This window comes from Dreissena polymorpha, chromosome 1, assembly GCF_020536995.1.
Source record: "Dreissena polymorpha isolate Duluth1 chromosome 1, UMN_Dpol_1.0, whole genome shotgun sequence".
Classification (NCBI taxonomy): Eukaryota; Metazoa; Mollusca; class Bivalvia; order Myida; family Dreissenidae; genus Dreissena; species Dreissena polymorpha.
The window spans coordinates 184063245-184081009 of record NC_068355.1 but is presented as its reverse complement, the minus strand read 5'-3'; the positions used below and the strand labels follow the sequence as shown (position 1 = coordinate 184081009).

At 34.0% G+C, this 17765-nt stretch overlaps 1 protein-coding gene and 1 long non-coding RNA gene across 20 annotated transcripts in view; both read left to right on the top strand.

Moving 5' to 3' along the window:
- LOC127864180 (uncharacterized) overlaps positions 1 to 17765 on the top strand; it is a 327718-nt gene that overhangs the window by 31713 nt on the left and 278240 nt on the right. The window lies entirely within an intron of this gene.
- Positions 1 to 17765, top strand: part of LOC127864211 (uncharacterized) — a 194644-nt gene that overhangs the window by 80664 nt on the left and 96215 nt on the right. The gene's annotated exons all lie outside the window — the stretch shown is intronic.

The following is a 17765-nucleotide window of genomic DNA, read 5'->3' as shown; positions in this document are numbered from 1 at the left end:
TTCTTAAAGCATTCTAGATGTGTTTTAGAACTACAATTTAAAAAATTTTAGAAATGTTTGACCATATTTTGTCCTTGAAATGTTCTAAAAAGGTTCTTGAAATTATTGAAACAGTTACAGTCCTAAACCATTTTCCACAAATGTTCTGGATTTATTCTAAAAAAACTGTTTTGGAACAATTCCAGAACATACGTTTTAGAACACAAATATGGAACAGTTCCAGAACTGTTCCAATTTCTAGAACAAATTTATAATTATCTTTATTGCATTTTCTTTTAACCCTTTGCATGCTGGGTAATTTGTCGTCTGCTAAAATGTCGTCTGCTGAATTTCTAAAATTAGCATTTTCTTTGATTTTTTTCAAAGAATACTATCAGAATAGCAAACAGTTTGGATCCTGATGAGACGCCACGTTCTGTGGCGTCTCATCTGGATCCAAACTGTTTGCAAAGGCCTTCAAAATTCGGTTCCCGCACTGAAAGGGTTAAATACAAAATACATGATGCAAATAAATTCATACATGTATTAAACTTAAAATACATTTCAGACAACCAGCGAAAATTTTCTAAGTTATTTTCCATTGATTTCCATCCAAGAAAATGTATAAGTTATTTTCCATAACGATTTCCGTTGAAAAAAATGGCTAAGTCCAACTTTCCATGGTGTTTTCCATACATTCCGTGGAAATGCATGGAATTTTAGTCGAGATTCCGTGGAATTCCATAACAGCTTCAGATGGAAAATTGGCAAGTGGATGGAATTCCATCAAATTCCATGGATTTCCATCGATTTCCGTAGAATTCCATAATATTTTCTATGGAATTCCATAGAAAAATGCTAATGACTATGGCAGATCTACAGACGGGTGAGGTGTGATAAATTTACTTGCATTCCCTGCAGAACAAATCCTGCAGTATGAAAACATTATGTACAGTTGATAGAACATCATATTTCGGCTAAATAATAACTCATTTTTGAAAAATACATTAAGATGTATTTCTGATTTACAAAACTGATCAAATAATTAGAAATAAATTCCATTTGCTTTTTCATTACATTTTGAAAGTCAAAACTTTGGTTTCTTCTGTAGAAATTCAATTAAATGAACTGATCCAAACTGACGTAACTTGGTCAAAAGGTACCCGGAAAATGGTTAAAATGTTGATATAAAAATAGTTATAGAGTTTAATATATGGAAAAAATGTTTTGTTTTAAGTTAATGTAGAATAATAAGCATGTTAATTTGCTAAGAAATATAATTAAAACTTTCTTGTGACTTTGACGGCCATACGGACATCCGGACCCAATCTAATTTTCTTCAGAAGCTGTGTTGAATACTTTTTTTCTAAATAAAGAATATATATGGGTGGTTGGAGAATGGGATTATTGATGCAAGTACCTGTGGTTCATTCCTCATGTTCATTATAAAGAAACATGAAGTAGTACTTCTTGGACATTTTCAGGATGTTGATTTTTATCTATAAAAATATATCAGGATCTACATTTTAATAAATACGCACATTAATTAAACCTACCCAAATCGTTTAAACACACCGAAAGTAATTGATGGTGACACCTCTGCAAGAACTCTAATTATTTTTAATTTCGTATCACATAATATGGGCATGATGTCAACAATGGTGTTCTGAAGATTAACTTTTCTAATTGAAATTGTTTCTGCTCCGTTTTTAATTCATGTGATTTTACAATATGCTACATTCGTCTCGTTGTTGTTAATGTCCGTCATTTCGGAAATGTAATATAAAAATCATTTGTTAAATACTCACCTATTGGCTAATAGCGTGTGGTATTGGCTGCAATAGCCAATGAAAATCGCTGACGCTTTACAAGTCGACTTGGCACAACGAAACAACCCGTATTATAAACACATTTTGAACAACACTTTCGGCAATCTCCGCAAATTCTAGTTTTGGATAAAATACCAGGTCGGCGGGTGAAATATAAATTAAAAAAAACGAAAGTGACTTTTATTTTTATTTCTATTTGTCGAAAAATAGGGTCGGGCGCTCCCGTAAAACAAATAATTAAAAAAAATGCTAGAAGCACATAGTAGTATATATATATATAAATATATATATATATATATATATATATATATATATATATATATATATATATATATATATATATATATATATATATATATATTTATGAGGTAGAGCAATAACCAAGACCAGCCTAGCCAAATAAGCAACACAAAGCAAAAGATAAAGCAAAATGATAAGCACCTAATAGTAATAAATAATAACTGAGACATTTGCGCTAATCTAAACCGTAAGCTTACAAATTAATGAAGACAATTAAAGACATAAAATAAGCATGGCAAAGTGGTTATTAAGCACATGGTAGTATACAAATATATGACAGAGCAATAACCAAGACCAGCCTAGCCAAATAAGCAGATTAAAAAACAAAACAAAAACATTGATCATTATCTTCATACAATGATACACTATTAATTATCAAAAATAAATATTATCTATCTATCCAAATTGCAAACTTACGATATGTTCCCATAATTAGCTATTTCATTTGATTACAAATTTAACATAAACATACACAAAACTTTCAATGTGTTTGCAGATTAACACTTGCTTTTCATCACCATTTTGGCCTTTGTTTACATTTTAGCGGAGTGATGTCATCTGCGTAAATGGGCATGAAAGATGTTCTCATAATTGTTTTTAAATATCTCAATAAATTAACAATATATGCAGTTTTTAAAGGTAATTACTTAAAATATTATGCTTGGTGTCCTAGATATTTCCATGAAAGAGCGTAAAATTACATTGATGTGTTTCGCCAAGATTTCTGGAATTGAGCCCGCTATAGAGATGTTGTATGTTGAGGCACAAACAACAACTCTGCTAGGAGAATGTCTTTCTAGATCAAATGTTTTGTGCCTCCCAAAAAGAGTTAATTTATTAAGTAAGTGCCTTATTCGTCTGCTTGCTAAGATTCTGATTTAATTTCCAGTCGGTTAATATTAATGCTTTTTACTGATAATGATTTAATCACGTGAAATTAAATTGCTTGGATTATGAATATTTTTGATGAGTGTCTCCTTAATTTTTGTTCTTCATATATATAGTAAAACCATCAATAGAGATACAATTAAAATTAGGAATAATTGTGGTAAAAGTGGAAAATTCTAAAAATGAGCAATATCTCTGTATCCCATAATTTTTAGAAATGTCTGCAAAATTATGTAATTAGATATACCTGGTATGCTCATTTATAATGAACCAAGAAAGTTTCCAACAGTTTTTTTTACAGATACCTGAAGTGTTTCATTTTGACATCAAAGAAATACATTTATAAATTCATATGGGTACAGTAACAATAAAAACTATTTTCATATTATTCTTCAAGTCTTTGTTGGTTCATTATACAAACACATGGCCAATTGTTTAGTTTTAATCAATTGGGAAATAAATATGGACTGTTGTGATAAATATATCAATCTATACTTATATGGCCTGTGATATATGTGATTTAAAAGTATATGTTACTGTCACATGTGACTGTACATAGCACTCAAAGAACAACAATACAATGAAAAGATACAACTCATTAAAAATTAACAAATGTTTTATTTATCAATACAGTACTTGCAATGAAGAGGGTTTTTTTTTCATTTTGTTGAATCACAATTCAAATAATTTGTTTATTTATTTTATGTCATTGAAACTCATCAACAGGTCAACTTTTTTTACGCCCTTCTCAATCTTAACAGTTTTCAGTTTTTCAGAACATAACTCGTAGGCACCAAATTCAATCGATGTCAAAAACAAAGAATTAAAAAAAAACGAAAGTTGGCAAGCCAGTATAAAACATGATTTTATCGTCTGAGGCATTAACATATTTGATGGTTATTTCTGATTTTTGCCTCCATTGGTCAAAGGCTAGCGGGGCTTATATCATGGTCCTGTGTCCGTCATGCGTCCATCCGTGCGCTAACTTTTCCTTTAAGCATCTTATTCTCCTAAACAACTGGTCCAATTCTGATGAAATTTCTAAGGAATGTTCCTGAGGTAAACTTTTTTCAAATTTGTTCAAATTATGCCCCTGGGGTAAAATTTGACCCTGCCCCGGGGGTCACAAAATAAAAAAAAAATCTTATATAAGGCCTGTTTTGTAAAAACTTTCAAAATCTTCTCGTCCATAACTATTGGGCATAGGGCTATCAAATTAAGTATGTAAAGACATCTAATAGTCCTCTACCAAATTTGTTCAAATTATGCCCCTGGGGACAAATTTGACCCTTCCTCAGGGGTCACGACATTGAACATTTGCTTATATAGGGTCTCTTTTGTGAAAACTTTACAAATCTTCTCGTCCATAACCATTGGGCCTATAGGGCTACCAATTTCGGTATGTAGTAGCATCTTAAAGTACTCTACCAAGTTTGTTCAAATTATGCCCCTGGGTTCAAGTTTGACCCTGCTCCGAGGGTCACAAAATTGAACATATGCTTATATAAGGCCTATTGTGGGATTTTTTTTTAAATCTTCTTGTCCATAACCGTATGGCATAGGGCTACCAAATTTGGCATGTAGTGACATTTAATAGTTCTCTTCTTAGTTTGTTCAATATGCCCCTGGGTCAAATTTAAAACTGCCCGGGGGTCACAAAATTGAATATATGCTTATAAATGGCTTGTCCATAACCATTGGGCCTAGGGCTACCAAATTTGGTATGTAGTGACATCTTATAGTCCTCTACTAAGTGTGTTTATATTATGCCCCTGGGGTCAAATTTGACCCTGCCGTGGGGGTCACAAAATTGAACATACGCTTATATGGAGCCTATTTTGTGAAAACTTTAAAAATCTTCTTGTCCATAAACATCGGGCCTAGGGCTATCAAATTTGGTATGTAGTGACATCTTATAGTTGTCTACCAAGTTTGTTCAAATTTTATCCCTTGGGTCAAATTTGACCCTGCCTCGGGGTCACAAAGTTGAACACATGCTTACAGTACAGCCAAAGCGGAACAAACGTATTTCGCGATCCGCGGCGGCAAGGCGCAATGAGTCGATGCCGCGTCAGTCGTTGAAGCCGCGTCAGTATGCGGCGGCAAGTCGCAGTTCGCCGCGAAACTTCGCATCTGTCCGCCAAGGCATGCCGCGGTCCGCGACATGATGCCGAGTCGATGCGATCATGAAATATTTTTTTTTTTAATTATTAGTTACATGTAGTTAACAAATTTTGAAAGAACAATTATAATAATAATTAAAATCATAATAAATTTATTGTGCGCGGATTGTATTAGCATATACATGTAAGCATAGCTAATGTGTCTGGCCAATTATTAAGTTTGTTGCCCGCCCGTAGCGTATGTATTTCACACATAAACAAGGTCACGTAATTATGTTTTCGCACATACAAGTGGTCAAGGCTCCAGCATATGGTGGATTTATAAATTAATTGCATGTTGATTCCGCTATTATATTTTAGCTGAGAAAATTAGCAGTTTGAAGCCACATCAATAATCAAGACGGTGACGACGTATTTGTAGTTTTGTTAATTATCAGCTTATTATAACTATTGTTTGAATATGCGTATATAAACACGTTTTATTTTGTTCATATTATACAGTTAATATCGCTACTAATTACCTGATAATCCCGTATATTCCAGTTTTAAAGCAAATGCTGGTAAATATTTACGATACACAAACATTCTCAATATTTCCTTAAGTATCAAAAACATTTTGGCATTTGTTACTATTTATAGAGATGATGAAATAACGTCTAATCGGGGCGTTTTTTTCTCCACTGAACACGCGATTTACACCTGACGTGATGTTCATATATTTATACAACACAAAATACACCCAAACTTTCCAAACGACGTCCTACATGTCTGCATAATTTTCGCGCGCTTTTTATGAAACAAAGGATATTTTAGCACTGTTTATTTGACGCTAGAATTTGCCAAAGGACGCGTTAGCATTAAAATTCGGAAGTGTGTTTCGGATTACAAATTTTATAATGATAATTGAACGAAACATAAACAGTTGCGAGTAATTAATTCTACGCTACACATACATGTATGTACATGTAGGTGGATATCTTTTCACTCGATCCGCCGCGTACGTATGCGGCGGATTTACTCCGCGAAAGTACGCTAGGTTAATACAGACTCGGCGTCGTTGCGCGGATCGATGCCGAGTGCCACGGCGATACGCCGCGTGAACACACGATTCGGCCGCCGCGGACTAATAATCTGGCCGTGGCGTAGCCGCGGATTATGTTTGTGCCGCTTTGGCTGTACTGTATATAAGGTCTATTTTGTGAAAACTTAAAAAATCTTCTTGTCCATAACCATCCGGTCTAGGGCTGTCAAATTTGGTATGTACCCGTCTGTAGATCTGCCGTGGAATCATATGGAATTCTATGGAAATCAATAGATGGAATTCCGTGGAGTATTGGCACTAACTTTCCATCCGATTCCATGCAATCAATGGAAAAGTGAAAAAAAAACAGAAGGGGGACTTGATATGGGATGGAATTCCATAAAATGCCGTGGAATTCCATAGAATTCCGTGGCATTCCATATAATGCCGTGGAATTCCATAGAATGCCGTGGAATTCCATAGAATGCCGTGGAATTCCATAGAACGCCATGGAATTCCATAGAACGCCGTGGAATTCCATGGAACGCCGTGGAATTCCATGGAATGCTGTGGAATTCCATAGAATGCCGTGGAATTCCATAGAATGCCGTGGAATTCCGTGAAAAGCTATGGAATTTAATAAAAAGCTGGAATAAAATAGAAAAAAAAAAAGATTATAGATCAAAGGCATTTTATTGATTTTGAAAAACAAATGTGAATGTAACTAAAGGTTTCATCATAGAAGTTAAACAAGAACAAGATCTGGCATCAATCATTAACCACACACATGCAGTCACAGTACATATTAAAAATGAGTGGTTTTACATTTTCATAAAGTACCAACTCTCTTAACCACAGGCATGCATGCACACATTCAAAAACACATCCATAAACATGCCCGCATATACAGGTGAGAACAGAAAAACTTATAAAAGGCACAATATAAAACATAGAAGTAGAATTTTACATTTCTCTTATGACAAGTATACTTCCTTTCTCACATATGTTCATAAACACAATTACATGCACACACTCATCACGCACAATTGTTCTAGAGTTTTTTCTCATAAATTTTAATGTTCAACAACTGTTCCTTATTAATTCTAGAACACTTTCAGTACGATTACAGAAGTTCAGTTCTAGTTGATGTGTTCCAGTACAATTCTAGAAAAGTTCCGAAGGTTAACTTCAAATATTTAAGTCTGAAACCAACTTTCTAGAAAACAAATTCCCATGCAGACAGCCAGTATTCAAGTACTGAGCATAGTTAATAATAATACATAACAAATTAACAACTGTTGTAAATTTGTTATTAATTATACTATGCTCAGTACTGTTGAACACGGACTTAATTCAATTATCCAAGTTTCAAATTCCTAAATTTAAAAAAAACAACAAATAAATTAAGACAAAAAACAAACACAAAATACAATTCACAAAATAAATAACTGGTCTTTTTTATACAAGAAGTAACCAAAATAAAACATGTCACCAGCCACAGACTGCCAGGCTTAACACAGAGGCTAAAAATGTTTGTCCAAGTCTTCCACTGCCATTTTCCTTTTTTTCTGAGAATATTGAACACCAGTCACTGCCTCCGGGTCCTTTTTGGTATGAGGTACATTGTATACTGCTCACATGTGCTCTACAGAATAAAAAATCATAAAAATGTCTAAAGCAAAGAGTTCTTTACATTCAAACTGTAACAAGAGATTGCAAAGCAATATGGTCCCCTACCTGTTAAACTTCACTATTTTAAGTTTGTTAAATATATTTGTTGCCAAAGCAACCAGAATTCTTGCATTATAAACAACATGAAATGACGTGCAAAATGTCCTTATTGTCATCTGTTCATGTTTCAAGTTTCATGACAAAATACTTGTTAAATGGTCTTTAGAAAGAGAACTAAAAACGAAGTGAATACATCGCAAAGCACTAAGCATAACTTAATTTGTTGGTATGATTAGTACAAATTTATTATTGCTATAATTAGAATGATGTGTAATTCTATTGGTATGAAAATGCACACTTAGATACCTAAAAACCAATTCCATTGGTTTAATTGTTTATTTACAAGCAAATACATTGAATTGATATCCCCCGCCAACATGCTTCTGGACACATAAGTATTATATTTGACACTCAAACAAGCATTTTTTAAAGATACAAAGGGCCATAACCCCGTTTTTAACAGATGGTGTACAATTCCATTTGGCGTGCATCATCCTCTTATCCATATATATACTCGAACCAGGTTTCAATGAAATCCGCCAAAGCACTTCCAGGATATGGCCTTGGACACACAAAAAGCATTTTTTCAAGATACAAAGGGCCATAACTCTGTTATTAACTAATGGTGTACAATGCCATTTGGCATGCATCATCCTTTTATCCATATACATACTCATACAAAGTTTCAGTGAAATCTGCCAAAGCACTTCCAAGATATGACTACGGACGGATGGAAAGACGGACAGACGAAAGGATGGAAGGACGAACAGACAACGCCAAAATAATATCCCTCCGCCTATGGCCGGGGATAATAATAAACATTAACACCATTAATGAGCATTGAGTGCTCAACATGCACAGTAAAAAATTGCCTTAGCCTGCATTTCCATAACCTTGCATGATAAAATTCCGATACTACATTCAACGTTATTAATTTCTCCACATAGGTCTTATTACTTCCTTTTTCAACCTGCAAACTCCACTAAGTGAAAATTTGGGTGACAGCTGCTTTTAAACTAATATTTGCCATACTAAAACCTCAAATATCACATAAAAAGGTCTACAATAATGTCATAAGAAGATTGAATTTAAAGGAATATTTAGAAATAATAAAAACATAACAAACCTTCAGTTGTTGTTCTATTCCTAGACAGACTGCTCAAACACTGTATGCATCAATCTTTAGCAATATTTCATGTCACTTTCCAAATGATATAAATACATAAGTATTTTAAGAAAGTGTTTTTAATGGAAAAACTAATGACTCTTCTGTTTGTTAAATGTCTTTAACTTTATTTTAACAAGTTAAACCAGTACATTGTCCACCATGTTTCATGATTCAATCTAACAGGTAAACTTTCTGTATTTGAATTCAGCCAAATAGAAAAGGCTGTTATATCTTATAACCAATAGATTTGCAGCAAACATACCCAACATCTGATGTACAACACATGCTTGGCTTATCAGATAGATTGTTATTTGACAACCTGGACTGGCTGAGTTTGATATTGAGAAAAAACAGTGTGTATACCACTTGGACAGGGTTAAGGAATTTAAACTTGTAGAAATTGCTTTGAAAGTAACAACTACTCCTACTTCTGCAGAACTACTACTTTAATTACTACAGCATCAACAACACCACCACCAACAACAACAGCAACAATAACAGCAGCAACAGCAGCAACAACAGCAGCAGCAACAACAACAGCAGCAACAGCAGCAGCAACAACTGCTACTACAGCAACAACTGCTACTACTGCTACTTCTATTGCTACTACTATTGCTACAGAAAATGTTAATGCTACTACTTCTACTACTACTACTACCACCACAACCTCTACTGATATTAAAAACACTACTGCTACTACATCAATTACTACAACAACAACACATACTAGAACAACAACAACTACTACTACTAATACAGCTACTACAACTACTACTACTACTGCTGCTGATGCTGTCGCTACTATGAAGTCTATTTGGCTATTTGTAAGTGTAAGGTGTTCTATATGTGTTCCCCATAAGAACTTTTGTAGAACTTACTGGTTCTTAAAGCGTTCTAGATGTGTTCTAGAACTACATTTTAAAACATTTTTAGAAATTTTTGACCATATTTTGTCCTTGAAATGTTCTAAAAAGGTTCTTGAAATTATTGGAACAGTTTCAGTCCTAAGCCATTTTCCACAAATGTTCTGGATTTATTCTAAAAAAACTGTTTTGGAACAATTCCAGAACATACGTTTTAGAACACAAATATGGAACAGTTCCAGAACTGTTCCAATTTCTAGAACAAATTTATAATTATCTTTATTGCATTTTCTTTTAAATACAAAATACATGATGCAAATAAATTCATACATGTATTAAACTACAAATACATTTCAGACAACCAGCGAAAATTTTCTAAGTTATTTTCCATTGATTTCCATCCAAGAAAATGTATAAGTTATTTTCCATAACGATTTCCGTTGAAAAAAATGGCTAAGTCCAACTTTCCATGGTGTTTTCCATACATTCCGTGGAAATGCATGAAATTTTAGTCAAGATTCCGTGGAATTCCATAACAGCTTCAGATGGAAAATTGGCAAGTGGATGGAATTCCATCAAATTCCATGGATTTCCATCGATTTCCGTAGAATTCCATAATATTTTCTATGGAATTCCATAGAAAAGTGCTAATGACTATGGCAGATCTACAGACGGGTAGTGACATCTAAAAGTCCTCTTCCAAATCTGTTCAAATTTTATCCATGGGGTCAAATTTGATCCTGCCCCGGGGGTCACAAAATTGAACATATGCTTATATAATGCCTATTTTGTGAAAACTAAAAAAAAAATATTGTCCATAACAATTATGCCTAGGGCTACACAATTTGGTATGTAGTGACATTGTATAGTCCTTTATTTAGTTTGTTAAAATTATGCCCCAGGGGTCAAATTTGACCCTGCCCTTGGGGCCACAAAATCGATTATATGCTTATATAGTGCCTATTTTGTGAACACTTACAAAATCTTCCTGTCCTTTAACCATAAGGCTGTGGCACTTCTACCCTTATTTGAATATATTAGTGTTCAAAGGTTCGTTTAAGTCGCGTTGTGTAATTTTTTGTTTTTACTAAAATGTTCCAGGTTCGTTTAACTACTCATCAGTTTGCGAAAGAATGCAACAAGTGTTTTTATAGCATATATAGTCTTTTATTCTTGTTTAAAATGTTTGTATATGTTGTATTGTAAATGTATATTATTCTTATTTGTATTGTAAATGTATGTAATTCTTATAAAGAAATTGAACAAGATCAAAACAAGAAAGAAACAAGATACTCCAACACAAATATAATCCGTCAAGAAAGTAAATGTCCCTCTCTCCTGCACTTACCGTAAAGCTGAAAAATTATAATGTTTACAGTGTGCGAGTTGCTATCAATAATGGCTCGATTTAAAATACCCCTCTTTTATACTAATGCTTATGTAAATGCTTATACAAACGGTCATGTTCCAGAAAACGTGATCTCAGCAAGTAAACAAAACTTTCCATCACCCTGTCTAATTGGAGTATTTTATTCTAACTCCAGTAAACAAGCAGTTCGTGACCGTTTTAACATCGGTCTGACTGCCAAATAACCAAGGCTTAAGAGCATCCCTACATGTATGATAGTTCGAATTGAGTTCAGTCAGCTTACTAGGACAAAAGTGTTACAAGGCATGATAGGGCTACCAAATTGGGTATGTAGTGACATCTAATAGTTCTCTACCAAGTTTGTTCAAATTATGCCCCTTGGGTCAATTTTTACCATGCCCGGGGGGTCACAATACTGACCATACACTAATGGGGCTTTTTTTGCGAAAACTTTAAAAATCTTCTTGTCCATAACCATTGGGCCTAGGGCTACCAAATTTGGTATGTTACATATATAATAGACATATAAAAAACCTCTACCACATTTGTTCAAATAATGCCTCTGGGTCAACTTTAACCCTGCCCCGGGGATTCACAAAATTGAATAAATGCGTATAAAGCGCCTATTTTGTAAAATCTTTAAAAAAATCTTCTTGTCAAAAACCATTTGGACTATTGCTACCAAATTTGGTATGCAGTTACATCATTCTTATAGTCCTCTTATACCAAGTTTGTTCAAATTATGCCCTTTGGGTCAAATTTGACCCGCGGGTCACAAAATTGAACATTATATACGCTCAAACTTGCTTATTTTGTGAAAAGTTTTAAAATATTCTTGTCCTAAACTATAGGACCTAGGGCTACCACATTTTGTATGTAGTGAGATATAGTAGTCCTCTACAACGTTTGCTCAAATTATGCCCCTGAGGTTAAATTTGACCCAGACCAGGGTGTCACAAAAGTGTACATGTGCTTAACTAGGGCCTATATTTAAGTATTTGCACATGCCAAGAATATTTGTTTCAGCCTTTTCTTCAGCAGTGGAGTGATACAGGGCTATCATGGCCCTCTTGTTTGTTATTTGTGGAGATTTCATGCTCGTCAGGAGATGCCTGCCCACCGACACTTTCAGAGCTGCCATCACCGACACTGGTGTCATCAGCATGTGACCTGGCATAAATGGAATACATAACTCTTATATGTATACACTGCAACTCCGTTACATCGCGATCCGTTATATCGCGCTGTTCATTATATCGCGAGTCGGCTATGGCTCCCAAAAATCCGACAAGAATGATCACAAAAACACATTTTTATACGCCCGTCTATGACGGGACGTATTATGGTATACCCCGCGTCCGTCTGTCCGTCTGTTAATGTCGTACGCTACGTCAAATATCCTTTGACAGATTTTCTTCAAATTTTAACACAATCTTAATATTGATAAACCCTGATCCCCTTTCGTTTTTGACGGAATTCTGATTTGTCGTTCCAGAGTTATGGGACTTTGTTCGTCAAAATTTCGTGATTTCATTGAATGTCCTACTGTAGCTCAAATATCCTTCGATGGATTTTTTTCAAATTTCAACACAATCTTAATATTGATAAACCCTGATCCCCTTTCGTTTTTGACGGAATTCTGAATTGTCGTTCCAGAGTTATGGGACTTTGTTCGTCAAAATTTCGTGATTTCATTGAATGTCCTACTGTAGCTCAAATATCCTTCGATGGATTTTTTTCAAATTTCAACACAATCTTAATATTGATAAACCCTGATCCCCTTTCGTTTTTGACGGAATTCTGAATTGTCGTTCCAGAGTTATGGGACTTTGTTCGTCAAAATTTCGTGATTTCATTGAATGTCCTACTGTAGCTCAAATATCCTTCGATGGATTTTTTTCAAATTTCAACACAATCTTAATATTGATAAACCCTGATCCCCTTTCGTTTTTGACGGAATTCTGAATTGTCGTTCCAGAGTTATGGGACTTTGTTCGTCAAAATTTCGTGATTTCATTGAATGTCCTACCGTAGCTCAAATATCCTTCGATGGATTTTTTTCAAATTTCAACACAATCTTAATATTGATAAACCCTGATCCCCTTTCGTTTTTGACGGAATTCTGAATTGTTGTTCCAGAGTTATGGGACTTTGTTGAATGTCAAGGAGACGGTGCTCCATGCTCATGTACTTATAAAATAAACCATGTATTCAAATACAAATAAACTGAAGTAAAAAAATGATTCAAAGGGTTATTTATTACCTTACTACTTCATTGGCGAACGACGGGCGTATCATGCGCTCATGGCGCAGCTCTTTATTTTTAAAATTCGTTGACAAGCTATAATCTGACAATATGCAAACTGCGATAACAACCGGTTCTGGCTAGTAATTGATCACCCGTTTTACGCGGCTTATACTTGACACGCAGTGAAGCGTGAAAACAGACCTTAAGTGACAGTGTTGCTTTAACACGGATTGAGTTGTTTGCAGCACTTGAGTTATTAGTGTCTCATTCTCGATAATAATGCAGTTTGTTGTTTTTGCTATTATATTTTAGCTGAGACATTTAGCAGTTTGAAGCCACATCAATAATAAACACTAAATTGTCGTTGTGTTAATTATCAGCTTATTATAACTATTGTTTGACTATGCGTATCTACAGGCGTTTCATTTTGTTTATATTATACAGTTGATATCGCTCATCATTACCCGATAATCCCGTATATTTCAGTTTTAAAGCAAACTCCGGTAAATATTTACGATAAAAGTGCTCAGTACACACACACATTTGCAATTATTCTTAATATCAAATACATTTTGGCATTTGTTACTATTTAAAGATGTGATGAAATAACGTCCAATCGGGGCGTTTTTTTCCCACTGAACACGCGTAAATCGCCTGACGTGATGTTCATTTTTTTATACAACACAAAATACATTCTCACTTTCCATGCGACGTTCTACATGTCTGCATAATTTTCGCGCGCTTTTTATGGAGACAAAGGATATTTTAGCACTGTTTATTTGACGCTAGAATTTGTTAATGTCGCATTAGCATTAAAATTCGGAAACGTGTTTCGGATTACAAACTTAGTAAAGCTCATTTGAGAATCAAACGAAACATTAACATTGTGCGTAATTAATGCAACGATAATTTGTTTAAGCGCATTACGTGCCATATCGCTAATTAAAACGTGAAAATAATAACTAGGAAAGTAGCGTAAATCTAGGTTTCTACACTACACAAATGTAGGTGTATATCTTTAATACACTACACAAATGTAGGTGTATATTACGCTGAGCGTACCTGAAAATAAAAATTAATAATGGCATTACAATTTCCATGGTAATCAAAACTTTAATTACGATATTATTTTATACAAATAAATTTTTTGTTGTTGTTTTACAAAAGTACATGTAAAATTGGTTTGCAATTATTACGATACAAAGATAAAGCAGCGCCGTACATAAAATGAAAACACTGATGAAATTTGACACATTAACTGCACATCAACTGCTTAAAAACTAAGTCAGACATGTCTTGATTTATATCGCGCTCGGGATATATCGCGATCGCGATCTTTGGACCCCGTCAATCGCGATATAATGGATCTGTAGTGTATATTTATTTATTTATTTATATATTGTATTGTTTAATAATCTTGTTGTGGCATTGTAGATATGGTGCCTGCCTAGCCATTGGGAGGCCACAGGTTTGATCTCTTCTTGGGGAGGGTTCTCATGATATTTACAAAAACACTATGTACTGGTTCTTCCCAGGAAACAGACTTGAGAGTATCTCAATAAGCCTAAGGCTTTGGATGCAGTCTAGCTAAAATAAATAAGTTTATTATTATACATACATTAATCTTAATGTTTATTTGAATGGTTTTCAATAAAGTTAATATTAATTTCCTAGTCCTACCACATAAAGTATGTTATGTTTTGTTCTCACAAAAACCATTCATGTCCGTATTAAAAAAGTGTTTGTTAATCTTAAGAATCTTTGAACTAGAGGCATGTTACTGTTGAGTTAAAATTATATCTACATAAATATATACATTTATGCCAAACCTTATAAAGAATAAATAGCCATTTTTGGAGACGATATATATTGATATTATTACCCATGAAATCATTCAATCTGATCCCTGGAATTACTCTAACTCGTTGGACTTGAAGAGTCATTATGACTGATAAGCACTTTCAAACACCTATAAAAAAAGTAATAGCAAGATATGAATGCATGTTTCTTTTATATAAATACAACAACAAACAAATATACTGATTAAATGCAAATAACAATACAATTTATATTCAATGGAGGTACTTCATACTCAAATTTAAATAACCAAGTGCCTAAGTGATAAACTAGAAATAGGTTTGATGTTTTGAAATGTTATTGAATAATAGTGCTACATATTTGTATGAATATGCATGATTTGAGTGTCATATAACATACATTTTTTAACTGTTGTTGTTTTTTGCACTATTTTCTAATGAAAAGTTTTAGTAAAAATACGTGGTCTATAATTAATTAATTTTGATTGCATATATTATTATGCCCCCCTTTGCAGAAGAGGGGGATATATTGTTTTGCACATGTTGGTCGGTCTGTCCGTCAGATGGTTTCTGAATGATAACTCAAGAACGCTTAGGCCTAGGATCATGAAACTTTATAGGTACATTGATCATGACTGGCAGATGACCCCTATTGATTTTCATGTCACTAGGTCAAAGGTCAAGGTCACAGTGACTTGAAATAGTAAAATGGTTTCCTGATGATAACTCAAGAATGCTTAGGCCTAGGATCATGAAACTTTATGGAAACATTGATCTTGACTGGCAGATGACCCCTTTTGATTTTCAGGTCACTAGGTCAAAGTTCAAGGTCACAGTGACTCGAAACAGTAAAATAGTAAGGATGATAACTCAAGAATGCTTATGCCTAGGATCATAAAACTTCACAGGTACAGTGATAATGACTGGCAGATAATATCTATTGATTTTCAGCTCACTAGGTCAAAGGTCAAGGTCACAGTGACTTGAAATAGTAAAATGGTTTCGGGACGATAACTCAAGAACACTTACGCCTAGGATCATTACACTTCATAGGTACATTGATAATGACTTGCAGATGACCCCTATTAATTTTCAGGTCACTAGGTCAAAGGTCAAGGTCACATTGACTCAGTAAAATGGTTTCCTGATGATAACTCAAGAATAATTAACCTAGGATCATGAAACTTCATAGGTATATTGATCATGACTGGCAGATGACCCCTATTAATTTTCAGGTCACTAGGTCAAAGGTCAAGGTCACAGTGACAAAAAACGTATTCACACAATGGCTGCCACTACAAATGACAGCCCATATGGGGGGCATGCATTTTTTTCCAAACAGCCCTTGTTTATATTATATTCACATACTGTGAAAAACATGAGATGCATAAATAATTTAAAACGGGTTGAAAGGCTAAAACGGCAATTCATCACCTTTATTAGAGATTTACATGTCTTTACTTTCTAGATTGAAATGATCTTTTGCCCGTGGTATTTTGTTGGTACCTTGTTCCTGTTCATAGCGTTTGGACCATTTCTATCCACCAATGATTAGAGCATACCCTGGTGTATCTGCAACATCAATATATGTAAAAGGGTTTAAATAAATACTGAAAAAATTAAATAAAATTTATTAACAGCCAGCACACCTTAAATTTGCCATAGCGATAAATGAAAAATGCTAGTTTGTGTGTAACATGGACACAAATTTAATATGTTACAGTGGGGCAGGGTGTTGGTGTTGTATCTACTGTAAGTAAACCAAGCAATATAGATTGAAAAAATAGTTCAATGTTGTATTAATAAGAACACGTTTTTCATTATAAATGGCATTTAATTTTATTATAATACAATTTTGGGCATTCATGGAATAGAAGAAATGATTGTTGGTATTTACATTGGTCTGTTCTGGTAACATAAATATGCAATGACAGTCTGCTCAAATTAATCATTCAAGTTTGAGATAAGCAAAGCATGGTGTAAAATGTCAACACATTAGGCCATATTAAATTATTTTTTTTACCGATTAATACTAAATAAAATGTTAATAATAATAATGCTTGCCATCTACATGGTGTAATACTCCTACAAATACGATATTTATGTACATTAACAAATAAGATATCAATACACTAATGATACCTACCCGTTTGGCGTCGCATCTTGCCTGCTTATAGCTCTAAACCATGCGGTTTTCGTGGCATGATTTCTTAAGGCATTTTGTGCAGCGTTACATGCTTGCCATATATGCCAAATTGTCCCACATCAGGCCTTTACCTTGCCAGTTTGGAAAAAAATCATATAATTTATAGTTATATACTTTGTAAGGTTATTATAAAATACAATTCATATATAATAAGCATAAGACACTTCTTTCTTTAAAAAAAAAAAGACATCAATGGAAATTGGGATTTTTTTTTGTTCAATAT